Source organism: Schistocerca cancellata, chromosome 6, assembly GCF_023864275.1.
Source record: "Schistocerca cancellata isolate TAMUIC-IGC-003103 chromosome 6, iqSchCanc2.1, whole genome shotgun sequence".
NCBI classification, from domain to species: Eukaryota; Metazoa; Arthropoda; class Insecta; order Orthoptera; family Acrididae; genus Schistocerca; species Schistocerca cancellata.
The window spans coordinates 31,332,074-31,353,540 of NC_064631.1; the positions used below are offsets into that span (position 1 = coordinate 31,332,074).

At 44.1% G+C, this 21,467-nt stretch overlaps 1 long non-coding RNA gene across 1 annotated transcript in view; it reads right to left on the minus strand.

The window, feature by feature from the left end:
* Window positions 1-21,163, minus strand: part of LOC126191366 (uncharacterized) — a 40,926-nt gene extending 19,763 nt beyond the window's left edge. The window contains exon 1 of the long non-coding RNA XR_007538343.1: window positions 21,089-21,163. This is a non-coding gene — a long non-coding RNA (uncharacterized LOC126191366). The remainder of the gene's footprint in view (window positions 1-21,088) is intronic.
* Between the last annotated feature and the right edge of the window lie 304 nt (window positions 21,164-21,467).

A 21,467-nucleotide genomic window follows, 5' to 3' on the forward strand; every position in this document is an offset into this window, starting at 1 on the left:
TGAAATATTTTGAAGACATGTTGCACAAGAATCAATACCTGTCAAACCCATACAGCCCCTCAGAACTCATCCGCATTTGCTTAATCAAATTACCTGAACACTTACGGCATATTATTTTGGCAGGACGTTGCAAAGACGACATTGAAGCTTTTCAGGGACTGTTACAAGAACTGGAAATTGACACAGACAGTCGCGGGATGCGAAAACAGGAAAACAATCACTACAGGTCACATCCGTCACAATTCCGTGACGACAGAAACAATAAATGGCCACGACAAACCTATTCTTACAACGTAAATCGTGACCAAAACAGACACCACCCATATGACAACCACTGGCAGAGTAATAGTTACAGGGAAAGATCACCTTTCCGTGGTAATGACTATCACAGAGACAATCAGAGAAACAGACAATATGGGAACCAATATAACTATTATCAAGGGAGACAGAATAACTTTAGACGCAACGGTCCAGCACGCAGTTACGACTCAGAGAGAAATTCTCCACCACGTGACAGACAAGAAAGAAACTATGTAAACTACCGACAAAACGACAGACGTGAATTTCATCAGAACTGGCGGGTTTCTAACAGAGCTGGGCCCTCTGGGCAACGTGAATTTGTAGAAGTTAGGTCTCCAAATCCCAATAACGACGCGCGCCAACAAAGAGACAATAGGCGATGACTCACACCACTGGCAGCCACAAGACGTACTTATGAAACTGATGACGCAGCTGCCGTAGCTAGTAATTACGTAAAAATGGAAGACATTAGAGACATCTTACTCCAGGAACACGACGTAAAACATAACAACATTGCATATCCTGTGATTCATATTACTGTAAATGACGTAAAATTTACGGCAGTACTTGACTCTGGCAGTCCCATTTCAGTAATTAGCGAAACAGCTTTTAGCAAATGCAACAAAGCGAACGATTGCCCCACACTTCCGTTACGTAAGATTAAATTACAAGGTGCAATCTTTGGAAAAAGTGTAGATGTACGCCAACAAACCAATTTAGAATTCTTTTGTCAAAGCCACAGCTTCTCTATGAACTTCCTTATTGTTCCATTATTGTCGACGGAAATTATACTGGGAGTAGACTTTTTGAATGAATACAAAGCAATCTTAAGCTTTCACGATGCTGAAATAAGTTTAGAGAAAGAAGGTAAGTCAATAGCTTTGAAATTTGAAGGCTGGCTCTCAAACCATGATGAGGAAATTAATCGGCTTTACCTTCTGTTAGATAACAGTTCGGAATTTTCTACGGAACTAGACACTAACAATCACTCTGCAAGTACTGACAGGGATGACATCGACGGCATATTTGAAATTAATGAGTTAATTCAGAATAAAATTCAGACAATTGAGAATTGTAATGACACTGATAGGCAGGACCTTTTTGAGATTTTACAAGCACATTCCACAGTTTTTACTCGCAAAACAGGAACAATCAAGGGGTTTCAATACCAATTTCGTGTTCGTGAGCATACTAAATTTTGTGTTAGACCATACGTAATTCCAGCACATTATAGGGACCGTGTTAGAACAGAAATACAATCTATGCTTGACGAGGGCATTATTGAGCCTGCAGTAAGCTCATACAACAATCCGTTACATGTTGTTGAGAAGAAAAATGGATCGATCAGACTTGTCTTAGATTCGAGACAAATCAATACTATCATTATTCCTGAAACAGACAGGCCGCAGACGATGGAAGAACTTCTTCAAAATTTTAATGGTGTAAAAGTGTTGTCTTCCATTGATCTCAGATCCAGCTTTTATCAGATCGAACTTCATCCAGAATGCAGAAAATACACAGCTTTCCTTTGTTTCGGCGTTTGTTATCAGTTTCGGAAACTTCCTTTTGGTTTGAACATTTCTTCCGCAGCATTCATTCGCGGGTTAAATTCCATATTACCTGAGTTCTTAAAACGTCACATCACCTTATATGTGGACGATATTCTAATAGCAGAAGCTTCATGGGAACAACATAACCGCATCCTCAACAGTTTGTTACGTATTTTTGCAGAATCTGGAATTACAGTTAACTTGGAAAAGTCTGAATTCGGTAGGACAAAGGTGAAGTTTTTGGGACATATTATTTCTTCTGAAGGCATTCAGCCGGATCCTGAAAAGTTAGAAGCAATCAGAGCCATTCCAGTTCCATCTACAAAAAAACAAGTACGTAGTTTTTTAGGTCTCGTAAATTTTTACCGTCGTTTTCTGAATATGCAAATTCTAGTTACACCAAAACTTTGTTCTCTCATTGGAAAAAATACTATTTGGAACTGGGACGAACAAGCACAGTTGGAATTCAATTCTTTGAAAGAAGCGTTACTTCACGCGCCAATACTAGCTCATCCAGATCTGTCACAAGATTTCTGCCTTAGCACAGATTCTTCTAAAGTCGGTCTTGGTGCCCACTTATTTCAAGAAGCCATAGAAAATGACACTACTGTTCAGAAAACCATTGCTTTTGCTAGCCGAGTGCTAACAAAATCTGAAAAAAATTATTCCGTTACTGAATTTGACTTTGTGTTACTCTTCTAAGCTAGTTTTTCTTGTTTCCTGCATTGCCTTATATTAGTTGTAATATTGCACTTGCTTTGCTAATTTATGCTGCTTGCTTTGCCATTTCTATATTTTGTCATTGATGTTTGTGTTAATTATTTTTTTTTGCTGCATTGCCTCGTCCCTTGGTATATATCTGAGCTCAGTAGATTTAAGTTAGCTGAAGAGGGGGTAGACTATATAAGAAACTGACTATGGAGAATAGGTAAAGAATGCATTGCGAAGAAAGATTTGGGCCCCAATGAGTATTGTACAATCAGAAATAATTACTTTGAAAGAAATATGAATAGAATACAGGAAGGAGGTATAGGTAGGATTATCTTGGAAATAAATAATGAGGTAAGAAATATGTGAACACATAAATACAGAAAGCATGCTTGGATAGGATTTTTTTGGTGGAAGCAAAGGTTGAAATAAGACGAACGATCTATGGAATGAAGGGAGATCTCCAAGCAAAATACTGCAGTAAACCAAACCCTGTCCTTTCCTCTTTGCTGCCTTTTCCAAATATGTAATTGTGTATTGTCCTTTCCTTTTGGTGTTATCCCACTATGTGTTTGTGTACCCTTGTGTATTTGTGTTTTTTTTTCTGTCTTTATGTGTTTAGCTGATGAGAGCTATGTTGTAGAATTTTTCTAATACTCTGTTATTTTCTTTGTAAAGATGCTTAGACTTTATTTATTCTGTTTTGTTTTAATGCTCATGTGTGAAGTTGACGTTTCAAAAGTTATTCTGATCTTTTATGTATGTACTCATGTCATCATTCCTGTAACACTGATGTATATGTTTATTTCTATTTTTTTGTAAAGCCTGCACTACAAATATTATCTGTATTGTTATGTTTTTAATGATGTATTTTGTATCTTTGTAATTGTATTCTTATGTTATATAATTGTAATTGACACCAGTTAATCAAATTAAGTAACTTGTAAGCATTCATTTCACTGCACACATTCTGTTGGTCATAGTATATGGACAATATGTGAGAAATAGGGACTGATAGTGTTTGCACGTGTGTTAGTAATTCCGCAAGGGACTGGATAACAGCATTGCTGGTTCTAAGGACAATTCCAAAAACTTTGTGAGTGCACAAGTGGTGGTTCATGGACTTGCTCTATTATACGCAAGACTCTTCAATGGTGATTGTGCACCTGCACTGTCGCACCAGATGGCTGCTGGCCATCTCTAACAGGACTACAGTGGGTCTACACCTTTGCTGACTCACCAGTACCATTATTTCTACGAGGACTGCAGTGGGTCTGCACCTCTGGTGGCCCACCAATACTCTCTACCAGGACTGCAGTGGGTCTGCTCTGTGATGACCTACCTACCAATCTTCTTCAACACGTCGACTAACTCTGCTGTGGGTTTGCTCTGTTGTGGCCCATTACCTGTCAGCATTTCAAGAGTCAGCACTGTCTTTCTGTTGGAAGGACAACACTACTTCTTCAAGACTGCATGGATATCCACTACTTCCGTGTGCATTGCCTTTTATTGCTCAGACTTTGATAAAAGAAATGGCAGTTTTACTGTGGTGAATGATCAGGACTGTCTTTATTGACTGTGAGAAAATTTTAGCTGTTGACCAACATTGTATTAATAAGTGTGTGCATTTGATATCTTTCTTACTGTAATTATGAAAAAATTTTTCAAATCTGTATTGGCCACTGGCCAAAAACATTTGTAAAATTTTTTGTGGGGAGCATGGGGGCTATGTAAGTAGGCTGTTTATGTTTTCTTTATGTAAGTTTGCTGTTTATGTTTTTTATTGGCAACGTTACATAGCACTCTGTATGAAAATCACTGGCTGTGCTGTGTGCAGTATGTGGCTAGTTTGCATTGTTGTCTGCCATTGTTGTCATGAACTGCTATAGCTGGATGCGAACAGCGCATAGCGCTGGGCAGTTGGAGGGGAGCCGCCAGCAGTGGCGGATGTGAGGACAGAGATGGCGGAGTTTGAAATTTGTAAAAATTGATGTCATGAGCTGCTGTATATATTATGACTATTGATGACTATTAAGGTAAATACAGTGTTTGTTCTCTATTAATATCTTTCATTTGCTAACTATCCCTATCAGTAGTTAGTACTTTCAGTAGTTTGAATCTTTTATTTAGCTGGCAGTAGTGGCGCTCGCCGTATTGCCGTAGTTCCAGTAGCGAAGATTTTTGTGAGGTAAGTGATTTGTAAAAGGTATAGGTTAAAGTTAGTCAGGGCCATTGTTTTGTAGGGGTTATTGAAAGTCAGATTGCGTTGCGCTAAATAATATTGTGTGTCAGGTTAAGCACAGGCTTGTATAATTGTTCTAAGTGGACGTTTCACATGTAAAATTGTTCAAAGGGGACGTTTCAATAGTTTACACTATCATAAACAAATTTAGGTCAAAATAAACAACATTACTTTCTTGCTAACTTAATTAAAAATGCCTTAATGCGAAGCTACACAACCTGGAATACAGTTACTTCCAAAACAACACAAAAACAAGATTTCTTTAAAACATTTTTAGTATTTCATGCCTCAACCTATAAAAATGAAGCCCTTATAGCATCGCTTTGCTGTCCGTCTCTCTGTCTGTCTGTCCGTCCGTCTGTTAAGCCCCTTTTTCTATTGAACAGTTTGGTATATCAATTTCAGATTTGTGTCGCACACTATAAGGTCCACGGTCCCCTTGGCGGTGTGAAAATTGGAAGCCTCTAAATCAATGCAGTCAAAAGATACGGCCATTTATGTCACATACTTTGATACTCGAAAACTCACTCATCAAAATCTACAGGGTGCTTCCGGTTGACCTGGGATCATGAAATTTGGCAAGAAGCAAGGTTTCACAGTACAAATAACGTAAGTAATCTGAAAATTGTCAAATTGTAATTATGTCACACTAAAAATATCTTTGGCCATTTGAACATACATCGCATTCATCATCCGTCAAAAGCATACTAGACGAATATTACTGCATGTCAACATAACATGGAAGTTGAAGTCATGTTTTAGTAAGTAAATAAATACGTTTTATTATGGTTTCTCTCTCTATACGTACAATGTGATGCACCTACAATTTGCGCCGCAGATACTGCGGAAATCGAAAGTGCTATTAATAGCCGGCCGCGGTGGCCGTGCGGTTCTGGCGCTGCAGTCCGGAACCGCGGGACTGCTACGGTCGCAGGTACGAATCCTGCCTCGGGCATGGGTGTGTGTGATGTCCTTAGGTTAGTTAGGTTTAAGTAGTTCTAAGTTCTAGGGAACTTATGACCTAAGATGTTGAGTCCCATAGTGCTCAGAGCCATTTGAACCATTTGCTATTAATAATAGTCAGGAGCTCCTATTGTTAGCCAACGTACCCATTGTAATAATACTTAGAAAGTGTATTTTTTGTGCAAGCAAACACTTTTTTAAATGGAACACTTTATACCGTAGCAGTCGCGCGGTTCGAGACTGTAGCGCCTAGAACCGCTCGACCACCGCGGCCGGCCTTCACTTCGTCTACTTCGCGATGTTAGTTTATCACTAATCTCAAATTTCTGCTAATCCTAAATACTTCCATCTTTGTTCAGTTTATCTTCGGTCCATATTCTTTACTCATTAGACAGTGCATTACAGTAACAGGTACTGTAATTCTTCTTCAGTTTCATTGTGGTAGCAATATCATCAGCGAATCTGATCTCTGATTTGTCTTGATCCTTAATTGTATTCCCACTCTTCACTATTTCCTCTACTTCAGTCATTTTCTCTCTCATATATAGATTGAACAGGAAAGGTGAAAGACTGCATCCTTGTCTTACGCCCTTTTCTACACTCCTGGAAATTGAAATAAGAACACCGTGAATTCATTGTCCCAGGAAGGGGAAACTTTATTGACACATTCCTGGGGTCAGATACATCACATGATCACACTGACAGAACCACAGGCACACAGACACAGGCAACAGAGCATGCACAATGTCGGCACTAGTACAGTGTATATCCACCTTTTGCAGCAATGCAGGCTGCTATTCTCCCATGGAGACGATCGTAGACATGCTGGATGTAGTCCTGTGGAACGGCTTGCCATGCCATTTCCACCTGGCGCCTCAGTTGGACCAGCGTTCGTGCTGGACGTGCAGACCGCGTGAGACGACGCTTCATCCAGTCCCAAACATGCTCAATGGGGGACAGATCCGGAGATCTTGCTGGCCAGGGTAGTTTACTTACACCTTCTAGAGCACGTTGGGTGGCACGGGATACATGCGGACGTGCATTGTCCTGTTGGAACAGCAAGTTCCCTTGCCGGTCTAGGAATGGTAGAACGATGGTTTCGATGACGGTTTGGATGTACCGTGGACTATTCAGTGTCCCCTCGACGATCACCAGTGGTGTACGGCCAGTGTAGGAGATCGCTCCCCACACCATGATGCCGGGTGTTGGCCCTGTGTGCCTCGGTCGTATGCAGTCCTGATTGTGGCGCTCAGCTGCACGGCGCCAAACACGCATACGACCATCATTGGCACCAAGGCAGAAGCGACTCTCATCGCTGAAGACGACACGTCTCCATTCGTCCCTCCATTCACGCCTGTCGCGACACCACTGGAGGCGGGCTGCACGATGTTGGGGCGTGAGCGGAAGACGGCCTAACGGTGTGCGGGACCGTAGCCCAGCTTCATGGAGACGGTTGCGAATGGTCCTCGCCGATACCCCAGGAGCAACAGTGTCCCTAATTTGCTGGGAAGTGGCGGTGCGGTCCCCTACGGCACTGCGTAGGATCCTACGGTCTTGGCGTGCATCCGTGCGTCGCTGCGGTCCGGTCCCAGGTCGACGGGCACGTGCACCTTCCGCCGTCCACTGGCGACAACATCGATGTACTGTGGAGACCTCACGCCCCACGTGTTGAGCAATTCGGCGGTACGTCCACCCGGCCTCCTGCATGCCCACTATACGCCCTCGCTCAAAGTCCGTCAACTGCACATACGGTTCACGTCCACGCTGTCGCGGCATGCTACCAGTGTTAAAGACTGCGATGGAGCTCCGTATGCCACGGCAAACTGGCTGACACTGACGGCGGCGGTGCACAAATGCTGCGCAGCTAGCGCCATTCGACGGCCAACACCGCGGTTCCTGATGTGTCCGCTGTGCCGTGCGTGTGATCATTGCTTGTACAGCCCTCTCGCAGTGTCCGGAGCAAGTATGGTGGGTCTGACACACCGGTGTCAATGTGTTCTTTTTTTCCATTTCCAGGAGTGTATATTGACATTAACAAACTAATAGCCGGGTATGCAAGAATGTCAGTGGTGTTTGTTGCAGGAGTCAAGTGTGAGTCGTTTACGAGCTATCGTATTTTGCAAAGTTTTCACACCAACACTTGTTTGTGCCATTAAACCTGTGTAGTTGCAAGATACGGAGTTGTTTTGCTTGCTGACAGTGTGCTTGCGTGTTGCTTGAGTGCATCGCGACTCGCTAGTTACTTAGTGTGTGACAGCCCAAGCAATAAATCGTGAGTGGACGAGGGGATTTACCGATGCAAAAAGGCCGACATACTCATGGTGTGTGGAGAATGGAAGAAGAATGCAGTTCGTTCTTCTACTGTGTATGCGGCAAGATATCCCAATAAATGTCAACCACCTCTGCAGTTATTTATCAACACCTAGTGACGTGAAAGTGGTAGTGTAATATCTAGACAGAAGGAAAAAGGTGAAGACAGAAGAGAGAAATTTATGTTTTTCCTGATATTGCGGTTGATCCGCACCTCAGTTCACACGCAATTGCAAGAGGAAGTGCATGAGTCAGGCAAGTGCCCTACGCATTTTCCATCGACATAGCTTCAATTCTAATCAAATCTCCCTCCATGAGAACGATCATGAGAATCTTATTATCTTCTGCAGATGGGCATTACGACGGGATACTCCAGATGTATCATGTATAGAGATGAAGCCACATTTACCAATCATGACCAGGTATTTTGACAAGCCGCGTTGGCTACGGCAGGCGGAACATCAGCGTCCACGAAGTGTATACGTGCGGTGTGTGTAGTGCACCATCAGTTCATACGCCAGTTTTTCATAGACGGAACACTGAAACAGTTCATGTATCGCAGCCTTCTAATCGACCATCTTCCACAGATGCTAGAAGACGTTCCTCTGCTGACTAGGAGGAACTTGTGCTACCAATATGATTGTTGTCCAGCCTATAGGGCAAGAAAGTACTGCAGCATGTCTTCTCGAATTCTTTGCAAACCGTTCCATAGGACGCAGAGGACTTGTACCTTGGGCGGCCCGTTCCCCATATTTGATGCCTGTAGGCTTTTCTTCTGGGGAAAGCTGAAAGACATACTAACTACACCCGATGCTATGCAACGACGTATTACTGCAGCCTGCTCGGACAACTCCGCTAAAATGTTGGCATGTGCGCAGCAGTCGTTCCGTACCAGACTGGAAGCATGTATTGCAGCTGCTGTAGTCATTTTGAACACCACCTGTGATGGTCAATTATCTCGTTGCTGGTCAGAATCCACATAACTAGTGTGTGCACTTGTGTTGTTCTTTACTGTTTGCTACCACAGGTATCCTAGAAGTGTCGGTGTGGGAACTTTTCAAAATACGATAACTCGTTAACGATTCGCACTTGATTCCTTCTAAATTACCCTACTTTTTGTTTGTTAATGTCAATAGTCATTGTTCCATTTACAAAGTGTATGTTTGCAGAAAAAAATATACTTTCTAATGTTATTGCTGGCTGTGTGTTGGCTAACAATACGTGTACGTGACTACCAATCCATTCTGTGAAAACTGCACATCAATAGCGATTTCCAATTTCGCAATATTTGTGGTGCAAGTTTTAGGTGATTCATCTAGTATAAACTGAAGGCCCCTGCACGCTTCTTGTTGTATGTCCGGACTAGTCTGAGGAACTATTGTTATGTTGTGGTGGTCTTCAGTCCAGAGACTGGTTTGATACAGCTCTCCATGCTACTTTATCTCGTGCAAGCTTCTTCATCTCCCACATCTCCCAGTACCTACTGCAACGACCTACATCCTTCTGAATGTGCCTAAAATTAATTTTGCATGGAACCCTCAATGCACGAGTCCCACTCTAATGTGACCAGTTTTTTCATACTGAAACCATTCATTTGATAATGCTCGTATGAAACAAGATTATACAGTCATATATTATTTAGCCGCACACAAAATATCACTGTAAGAAATTGAATTGTTTCAGAGATATTACGAAAATAATTAATTTTCCCAGAAGTAAGGTTAGTGGGCTTGCGGTGTTCTGGAAGGCTTCAACTATAAGTTGTAAATAAAAATGGTTAACCATGTACTGTACGCAATTTGTTCTGATTTCACTGTTCGGCACTTCACAATCTGAAAAACGTTTTCTTATCCGTTTCACTACAGTACTGACATCTACGTACATAATCCACGAGCTCATGTACCGTGTGTGGCGATGGGTGGCATGTTCAGCGCCAGTCATTTCCTTAGCTGTTCCAGTCTGAAATGCAGCAGCAGAAAAATGTTTGTATCTTTCTGTCAGATTCCTAATCTCCCATATGCTGTCATTACTGTCCTCAGTCCTCGAACGAGATGATTGTTGCAGAAAGTGGAATCGTTCTGCAATCTTCTGTAAAAGATGGTTCTCTGAACTTCCTCCCAGCCTTCCGCAGAACGGTAGTCTTCTTCCCTGTAATGATTCCCACGAAAGACCGTGAAGATTTTTCTTGACACTCCTATATCTATCGAATCGATGGCTAACAAATCCATCCCCACGCCACTGCACGTCCTCGTTCAATTTAACGTCATTTAGCAGCTTTACACCCATGCGCGCAACCGACGTGATTTTGTGAAGCAGCATTCCATTAATAATGAAATCGAACATTGGGGAATGTTTCTCTACCCATTCACATTAACGTACAATTATTCACGTTAATTTCCGTGTTTGAAATCAGTCTTTGCATCTATTGAAAGCGTCGTCTACGTACATATTTCCCACGTCTTCTTGTATTGTTTCTGTCTAATTTCCCTTTGTGTTGTCTGCAGGCGACACTTCTGGATGTAAGCAGAAATAATGGAAAAATGCAGTCGCCGATGACGCTTCAATCCAACAAAACAAAAGGCGTAACACGGAATAAACATGCTTCTTAGTAGCTGCAAAGACGATTTGAAATACCTTAAATAATTACACAACAACTACGAGCGCCATGGCCAAAGATTTGAAGAATTTATTCACATTAAATGCGCCAAACAGAAGCTGTGTCAAAGTCATTCAGTATCTTATACAGCCGCTCAACGACAACACTTCCTCTTACACAACAGCCTCATCAAAAAACAGTTCTGATTTGTTGCCCGCCTTTTCTGACATGTCATTAACGTGACTGGAAAACAGCAGCGATGATAACACAATTCCCCGAGCATTCCTGGCGTTAGCAATAGTTATGATGAATAGTTGCCTTCTTGGTCAATGTAGGCCGTCCTATTACTCAAAATGTCTTCGATACCACTACAAACCTAACGTAGGAGAACTGCAATTAACCTACCGCATTGCTAAGACTAAATATCTTTCACGTTTTCTTCAGTGCCTAGTCCACATTGACAAATAGGCGATAACCGCGTGAGTATACAGGGAGTTGGGAAATTCCCGTTACAAACTTCATATCTCAAGTCCCATTGTGCACTCGACTGTGCATGCCAGCTAACTGCCTCACACTTTACTACTATGTACCATTCTTGTCGTTCAACTGCGAAAGACAGGGCCACACAAGTTTCCATTGCACTTCACATACTACGAAACGCTTCCCCGAGGACTTGTAGAGGGAAGTGAGTAGATAATATTTTGAATAGGAACGCATATCCGGAAACGCACGCTTTCCATTCTAAGACGGTTTCAGTCAAGATGTGTATCGCGTCCATGTCTGCTAAGGGAAACAGGAAAGCGTCAGAAAAATGGTTCAAATGGCTCTGAGCACTATGGGACTTAACTTCTGAGGTTATCAGTCCCCTAAAACTTAGAACTACTTAAACCTAACTAACCTAAGGACATCACACACATCCATGCCCGAGGCGGGATTCGAAGCTGCGACCGTAGCGGTCGCGCGGATCCACACTGAAGCGCCTAGAACCACTCGGCCACAGCGGCCGGCAGAAATGCGTCAGAGTTGCTTGTCTTAGTATGCACGAAAGTAGACAGGTTGACGTGTATTACTCCCATGGACTGCTTCTTGTAGGGTCGTAGGGGAAATTTAATTTACGAGACGGAAGACGATCTCCTGGCACGATTTCTGGCCGCTGCACTAGAAACTGAAGAGACACCAGGCGCTATGGAGAATGTGTACCATACTTCGTAGGTACAACGCCTGTAACAATGCTGGTCGTCGCCACATCGAGCCGCTGTTGTAATGCATCAGTACTATTCTGTATAGATGGCGTGCTGGCTTCTGTTTTGGAATAACAGAAACACGTAATGTTTAAGTGTTAACGCAATCAAATGAGATTAAATGATAAGAGGATGTTTTGTTATGTTTCGTTTAGAATCTTTACCTAATAACTGAACTACGTCACATGTAATTCAATTCCCCAAGCAGAAGTGGATGAGTTAAACGACTTAATTTCAACAGCCTTAGAACAGAAACGGTACGTTTACGGACATAGGTTCCTGTTCAAAATATTATACACTCACTCCCGTCTACAAGTCCTAGAAGTTTGTAACGTGAATTTCCGAATACCCTGTATACACAAGAGGCACGGGAAGAGTTTCCGGCCGGCCGCTGTGGCCGAGCGGTTCTAGGCGCTTCAGTCCGGAACCGCGCTGCTGCTACGGTCTCAGGCTCGAATCCTGCCTCGGGCATGGATGTGAGTGATGTCCTTAGGTTAGTTAGGTTTAACTAGTTCTAAGTTCTAGGGGACTAATGACCTCAGCAGTTGAGTCCCATAGTGCTCAGAGCCATTTGAGCCAATAGTTTTGAAAAATTATTTCACGTAAGCAACGAACCGCCACGCTGCATTCCAGTCCACCAGGAAACGGCCTACCTGTTCGTAAGGAGTATGAGTAGTGACGGCAATATGGCAGTAGACCGGGGAGCAATGACCGTAAAGCAGCTGATGCTGATTCAAAAGTAGTCGTGAATTACACGGTCCGGTCGACGTCAGCGTGCGATAACCACTCACAGACGCCAGATGACAGCACTAGCAGTGGAGGGTATATAAAGCGCGTCGGGGGATGCAGGAAGCAGTGCAGTCGTTGTCGTAATGTGGAAACGGAGCAGTTTATCTGACTTCCAAAACGGCATGATTATTACCTTTCGAGCCAAGGATGGAAGCATTTTCGAAACGTCTAAGTTTATAAATTGTTTGCGTGCCACCTGTATACCATGCACGGCAAAATGGCGCTATCCAAAACCGGCGCCGAGGCAACTGTGGTGGATCAGGGGATAACGGCCGCGGTGATGTGTACGGGCGATTGGACCTGAAAGTGTTGAGGAACTGGCCACCCAGCTGAACCGAGGATCTACCAGCGGCGTCTCCTCAACGACCGTTCATCAAACGTTGCTGCGTATAAGGCTCCTGCAGTACGCGCCTTGTTCACGCACCTATGCCGACCGGTGTTCATCTGCGACGAAGGCTGGAATGTGCACGCTAGTTCCCCAACTGAATGCCCACTGAGTGTTGTCCTTCTCAGATGAACCACCTTTCGTGCTCCATCGGACAGGTGGTCGTTGGCGTGTACGGCGTGAAACATCTGAAAGCAAACACCCTGCAGCGATCGAGGGAGAGATATGGTGTGGGGGATGTTTTCCTGGCACTCCCTGGGTGATCTCGTCGTTTTGGAAGCCACAGTGGATGAACACAAGTGTGCATCTATCCTTGGGGACAATGTCCACCCCTGCATGCAGTTTGTTTTGCCTCTGCAAGATGGCTTTTACTCCCAGGACATGGCAACGTGACACACGGCTCACGGTGCACGTGTGCGGGTCGACGAGCACCCGGATGAGTTTCCCGTACCCCTCTGCCCGCTAAAACCGCCGAGTTTAAACCCAATCGAGAATCTGTGGGACCACCGCGCACCGTGCCTCCTCCGACGTGAAACCTATCGCAGCTGGCCACGTCACTGGAGTCGACGTGGCTCCACAGCCCTGTCGGTACCTTCCAGGACCTCGCCGATTCTCTTCCTGCAGGTCTCGCTGCAGTCCGCGTTCCAAAAGGCTGCTATTCAGGCTTTTGAGTGAGCGTCACGTTAATGTTACTGGACTGCGTATAACAGGCTGTTCCAACCGAGCTCCAGGGAGCCGGAGCGCTCCGGAGCGCTCACTGCGGCAGCTCGGAGCCCGCGTGGAGGGGGAAAGCGAACTCACTGCCCCCTGGCCGCATACAGCCGCAACTGACGCAATAATCCGTGTTCAATGACAGCTATGACTAGCCGCGGGAGCCCTGTACCTCTATTGGAGGATACCTTTCTATTCATTGAGAGGGATGGTCGTCGGCAGTGTCTTGTATGTCATAAAGTATTTAATTCTGCGAAGAGGTACAATATACAACGACATTATACGCGTCTTCACGCAGCGCACTACGATCAGGTAGAAGGCGTTTCACGCAGAGAACTTGAAGCCAGGCTTAATAACGACATACCAGGAGACGTAAGTTTAAAAACGGTTTCGTAATACGGAGAGTATCAAAATATGCAACATAGTTCGTGTTCTGTAATGCGTGTAGAATTTTCAGGTGAATGAGAGCGGAGAAAACACTACTGAATCTGCAGTTCGAGCAAGCTGCAGGGTCGCTCACATCATTTCGACGAGCGGCAAGCCGTTTTCGGTGGGACAACTCGTAAAATCGTGCATTGTAGCAGTTGCAGAATGTTTCTTTCCAAGGGAGGTGCAGGCAATTGATGGGGTTTGCCTGTCGAAGCAGACAATGTCTCGTCGAATCCTGGACATGGCAGCGGATTTAGAGACACAGCTCAGGAAAAAGGCGGAGAGCTTTGTTGCATTTTCGCTAGTGCTTGACGAAAGCACCGACATATCGGACTGTGCTCAGCTTGCAGTTTTTGTGCGTGGAGCTGCAAGTAACTGAAGAACTCTTGGATGAGGTACCACTCGATTACACCGCAACAGGACGTGACATTTTTGAAGCTGTTTGTGAATCAGTGGACAATATGAATTTGCCGTGGGATAAGCTCCATTCTGTAGCGACAGACGGTGCACCACAAACGATCGGGTGTCACCAAGGTTATGCTTCTCGTTTGAAAAATAAACTCAGGGCCGAATTCGGGAAAGACATTTTGACTCTTCATTGTTTTATTCACCAAGAGGCACTGTGCGCTGAAACAATAGAGCTAGGTGGCGTAATGATAGATGTCGTGAAGTGTGTGAATTTTTTGCGGCGTCACGGTATGAATCATCGCCAATTCAAAGGATTCCTGAAAGATATGGAAGCGGAGTATGGGGATATACCTTACCACAGTACAGTTCGTTGGCTGAGTCGGGGAAAATTTCTTGATGTTTTCTTTGCCATTCGTGAGGAAATAACCCTTTTTCTCGAAATGAAAGGGGAAGAAATGAGTTTTCTGAAAGATATAAAATGGATATCAGAGCTGGCGTTCCTAGCTGACATAACTATGCATCTAAATAATGTAAATCTGTCATTGCAGGGCAAAGGGCAGCTAATAGTTGACATGCACGACCAGATCAAAGCGTTCATGCAAAAGTTACGTTTACTTGAGAGGCATATGAATAATGGACATTTAACGTTCTTCAATCGTCTTGCTTCTTTAAAACTACCTGAAGGTACTACTTTCGGCGATTACCAAGCAAAGTTAAAGCAGCTCATCACGTCGTTTGAAACACGATTCCGAGACCTCACTAGTTTGGAATTGGAACTTAAGTTGTTCAGCATTCGTTTTTCAGTTTCCCCCGATGCTTGTCATTGTCACTTCAATTAGAGATTATTGATTTGCAAAGTTCAACTTTGTTGAAAGAGAGGTACTACAACACGTCGGATCTGTCACGATGGTATCGTTCATTACAGCAAAAAACATTTCCCAAGCTTCACAACAATGCCACTCAGATCATGTGCATGTTGGCACGTATTGTTGTGAGCAGCTTTACTCAGCAATGAAAAGAGTAAATAGTAAGGAACGATCGTTTCTCCAGGATGTAACAATGAAGCTCATCCTCCGCATTAACGCTGCGAACACTTTGACGCCTGATATTTCCGATCTTGTAATGAAAAGTTAGGTTAGTGGTGTTTAACGTCCCGTCGACAACGAGGTCATTAGAGACGGAGCGCAAGCTCGGGTTAGGGAAGGATGGGGAAGGAAATCGGCCGTGCCCTTTCAAAGGAACCATCCCGGCATTTGCCTGAAACGATTTAGGGAAATCACGGAAAACCTAAATCAGGATGACCGGAGACGGGATTGAACCGACGTCCTCCCGAATGCGAGTCCAGCGTGCTAACCACTGCGCCACCTCGCTCGGTTTGTAATGAAAAGAAAGTATCAAGCTACAGAGGCCCAATAAATTTAGTATGCACTTTCTTATAAAACAGTTGTTTCCTATTTATTTCCCGAACATCGTATTTCCTGGTGTAGCATGTCATCACGTCTTATCAGCTAAGAGTATGAGGTTGTCGATCTTGTAAGACGCAGCTGGCACGTCAAAACGCTCGCCTTGCCGCCTGCCTCAGGCAGCCGTGCCACGCGCCGGCGTGCCGGCCCACTCGAGTGGCCACAGCGAGCGACGCGGCTCCCTGGAGCAGGGAGCGCTCCGCGGCTCACACCGGAGCCGACCAGCTGGAACAGCCTGGCGTATAACGTAATGCATCAGGTAGTAAACCATTCTTGGTTCAATTGATTCAAATGGCTCTAGGCACTATGGGACTTAACATCTGAGGTCATCAGTCCCCTAGAACTTAGAACTACACTACTGGCCATTAAAATTGCTACACCACGGCATGCTACAGACGAGAAATTTAGCCGACACGAAGAAGATGCTGTGATATGCAAATGATTAGCTTATCAGAGAATTCACACAAGGCTGGAGCCGATGGGGACACCTACAACGTGCTCACATGCGGAAAGTTTCCAACCGATTTCTCATACACAAACAGCAGTTGACAGTCGTTGCCTGGTGAAACGTTATTGCGATGCTTTGTGTAAGGAAGAGAAAAGTGTACCATCACGTTACCGACTTTGATAAAGGTCGGATTGTAGACTATCGCGATTGCGGTTTATCGTATCGCGACATTGCTGCTCGCGTTGATCGACAGCCAAGGACTGTTAGCAGTATATGGAATCGGTGGGTTCAGGAGGGTAATACGGAACGCCGTGCTGGATCCCAACAGCCTCGTATCACTAGCAGTCGAGATGACAGGCATCTTATCCGCATGGCTGTAACGGATCGTGCAGCCACGTCTCGATCCCTGAGTCCACAGATGGGACGTTTGCAAGACAATAAGCATCTGCACGAACAGTTCGAAGACGTTTGCAGCAGCATGGACTATCAGCTCGGAGCCCATGGCTGCGGTTACCCTTGCCGCTGCATCACAGACAGGAGCGCCTGCGATGGTGTACTCATTTTGCACGAATGGCAAAACATTGAAGCGTGTATTCGTCATCCCCATACTGACGTATCACCCGGCGTGATGGTATGGGGTGCCATTGGTTACACGTCTCGGTCACCTCTTGTTCGCGTTGACGGCACTTTCAACAGTGGAGGCTACATTTCAGATGTCTCATGACCCGTGGCTCTACCCTTCATTCGATCCCTGCGAAACCCTATATTTCAAGAGGATAATGCACAACCGCATGTTGCAGATCCCGTACGGGCCTTTCTGGATACAGAAAATGTTCGACTGCTGCCCTGGCCAGCACATCTTCCAGATATCTCACCAACTGAAAACTTCTTGTCAATGGTGGCCGAGCAACTGGCTCGTCACAATGCGCCAGTCACTACTCTCGATGAACTGTGACATCGTGTTGAAGCTACATGGGCAGCTGTACCTGTACACGCCATCTAAGCTCTGTCTGACTCAATGCCCAGGCGTATCAAGGCCGTTATTACGACCAGAGGTGGTTGTTCTAGGTACTGATTTCTCAGGATCTATGCACCCAAATTGCATGAAAATGTAATGACATGTCAGTTCTAGTATAATATATCTGTCGAATGAATGCCCGTTTATCATCTACATTTCTTCTTGGTGTAGTAATTTTAATGACCAGTAATGTACTTAAAGCTAACTAACCTAAGGACATCACACACATTCATGTCCGAGGCAGGATTCGAACCTGCGACCGATGCAGCAGAGCGCGGTTCCGGACTGAAGTGCCTAGAACCGCTCGGCCACATCGGTAGACCTTTATTAACGCTGATATGTTCTTCATATTATTTGATTAGTTTTCGCAAGACGTTGCACCTGTAACATGGACTTCCAGAACAAATGCGGAAGTTAGTTTTATTCAAATAATTCAAGGTTTTTCTTGATACTCTGAGAAGATATGAGCGTCTGTGTAGATTTTTAATTTAGCAAGAATGTAGTAATTCAATTATCTTTTGATTTGATGAAAATTGCACGAATTAGAGAGATATAGTTATCCCTTGAAAGTGCTATTTACTCTCTGAAATTCATTTTTTGCGGTTGTAGGAGATACGTGTGTCCTTGGTGTCAGATACACATTTAAAGTCATGCGAAGACTTTTAAATAATTATCCGCTGCACATTAATGGGGCTTTAACGTGTTGGCTCCTGTTTGGTGAACATTTGACCCAAGCCAGATCTATATTATTTGTGAAGCACTTGGGAGTTAGGTATTGGGACAGCTATCAGTTAAGGCGAATGATTTAAAGTCCATTAAATACGAGAACCGATCCGCTATAGGGCAGGTTGGCTGCGCATTGTGCAATACGAACAGACATGATCGATGCACAAAAGTGTTGCAGACTATGTTGTTGAAACAAATGAACTGCTTTGCAATTCAGCTGTTATCAGTAATTTGTGGTATACTGTAAAGAAAACATTAAAGAAAATTGACACAATGGCAAGAACAGGCATCTTAGAATAATTTATAGACTACGCTGAGATTTAGGAGTCATTTACTTTACAAAATATATGCCAAAAAAGCTTTAAATATTCGGCAGTGATGAAGTAATGCGTACATACTACGCTTTTATTAATATTTATAATCAGGATCAAGCTCCGTCCCACCGCAGCTTAAGGACAAAGATTTATACAGGGTGAATCCGAATTCCACCGACGACAGTTACCAGGAGATCCTGGGACATTTTCCGAATGTTTTAGCACAATAGAGCCATGGTCTCCGAAAGTTTATTACAGAGAAATAATGTAATTATGATTAATTCACTTTTTTACCCACATTACCTTCGTTTCTGTAAAAATATCGTCACAAGAATAAAAAAAGCCTGTAACATGCACTCATGATAATGTATAATGCAGAAAACAGAGTAACGCATCAACCCTCAAATGAAAACTACTGTTATGTGTTTGCTGTCGCTTCTGGAACAGTTCAAGGTCGTTGTAACACTCTTCCAGTGGAGCCCATACATGACGTGCATATTGGCCAACTCTGCCATGAGTAAATCTATTCATAGTACTGCTTTGTATCACTGCTAACGTACGACAAACATCACTTAGAAAACAAACGTGAGACAGCACAGAGCAGTACTGAATGCAAGCTTGAGGAGCAAGAGTAAGGTGGGCATTACTGTTTTCAACAAAAAGTACTGCTCGAGCACGATATTACTGCACTTGCCCCCTCCCGTGACCGTTATCAGAAGCATGCGCTGACGATACGGTAAACAAGTACAATGGTGATTAAGGAAAACGCATCACACTGTGAAAGCTTTCAGGACACTTTTGCATACCACTATCAAGTGGTTCAGTGTGTCCCCGTGAAATATCACGACAAAAAATTGCAATCAGCGAACCAAAGCGCCCTCATTCGCATCTGGAACAATGTTGTAGTCCAAAAAAAACAAAAAAATGTTCAAAAATGTGTGAATTCTTATGGGACTTAGCTACTAAGGTCACTGCAGCGCCTAAGATCGCTCGGCTAATCCCGCACTAATACTGTGTGTTAATGGAAGAAGTTTGTTTACACACAAAACACACAGTACTCACAACAGATATTTGCACTGTTATGCTGATATTTTCAGTACAAGACAAATACAACTTTAGTGGACTGACAAGACAGCCAGTCCACAGTGACGGGTAACCGAAAGGCACGCGTTTACACGCGCCGGCTGGCGTTAGGTCTGAAACAGGATACGTAATGAATGCTATAAAGAAAAGTACGTAGCTGCTGGAATACTTAACTTTAATCCATCATTTGTATACAGCATTCTTGATGATACAAGTGAGACTCTCTCTAGAAATGGTTAATGGCGCCTTGCTAGGTCGTAGCCATGGACTTAGCTGAAGGCTATTCTAACTATCTCTCGGCTAATGAGAGAAAGGCTTCGTCAGTGTAGTCGCTAGCAAAGTCGTCGTACAACTGGGGAGAGTGCTAGTACGTCTCTAGACCTGCCGTGTGGTGGCGCTCGGTCTGCAATTACTGGCAGTGGCGACACGCGGGTCCGACATGTACTAATGGACCGCGGCCGATTTAAAGCTATCACCTTGCAAGTGTGGTGTCTGGCGGTGACACCACAACAACAATGAATGGGGGTTTAGAAATGAAACGAGACCATGGGTCCCCTTCCCCAACATACTTCAACGACGCTTGCCAGGCACTGTTGGAAAATTTCGAGTACTACAATAGTCGCGAATACTGTGCATTGTTCCCGAACGCTAAAATCCAATAGGACAATAATACTCAACTTATTTGGCGACAGCTGGCATTGGATAACATTTTTAATTATTGCAAGCTTTAGTTTGAACAACCTGAACATTTAGATTTGACGCCTGCAGCAGATTCAGAAAAATAAAAACTGTCTGAATACGTACCAAGAAAGTCTAGATACTGAGATTTGCGCATAAAATACTTTGAATTAAGCAGGATGAATTCGTATTAGTATTACTTAAGTACTCCAATAATAAGGTTCGGTAAATAATTCACACTTATAAATAAGCCCACACTGTGCATGCTTTTATGGTTCACAGCTACATTGCCTTAGAATTCCTTCGACACACTATGCTCACATTGAGAGCTTGAAACTTTGTCATGAAGTTGTTCTGAAGAGAAGCCTAAGCAAGAAATTTTTTTTTATCTTAGAAGTTGGCTATCGCAGAGTAAAATATCACAGAAGTGTGGGTCATAAAACTGACATTGAGTTTTTTATAGTTTCTGACAGTCAGCAAGTAGAACGAAAATGGCCGCAGCGATGCTTAAATTATGTGTACAAGCGTTTCCGGACTAAAATTCGATCGAAAACGAAAGATGCGGTAGTCGCGTATAAAAGATTCGAAATAAATTAATATAATACTGAGCATACGTGCGAAGTTTAGTCGGTAGAATTCGTGTTCGTCTTTTATGTAGTGTTATAACTTCGCCAGGTCTGTGCAGCTGCTTGGTAAACTGGAGGAAGAACCGTGGCGCATTCTTACTTGGCTGAAGGCTTGCCTCTGGCACGTGGCGTGTTAACTCGGCAGCGGGTGGCGTCTGTTCCGAAGCAGTGAACTGTCAGGCCTTTATAGCCGCAGCCGACTGTTGCGCGCTTCGCGTTCTGCCTGGGGAATCACCTGCTCGTTATCTCACGCCCGCAGCTCACGTCCGTCGCATGGCCGCAGTCCTTGTGCGTGACCTTGGCCCCAGCCCCAGTAGTTGGCTAGCTGGATACACCGATCAGGGCCGGTTCAGTAACCACACAAGCGACGTATCATTATTATTTTCGTGGCATTCGCTGAGTGATTTGATCATTCGGCCTCCAAATTCGTGGGATTTAAACCCAATCGAGAATATGTGGGACACTTCCATCGGGCTGTT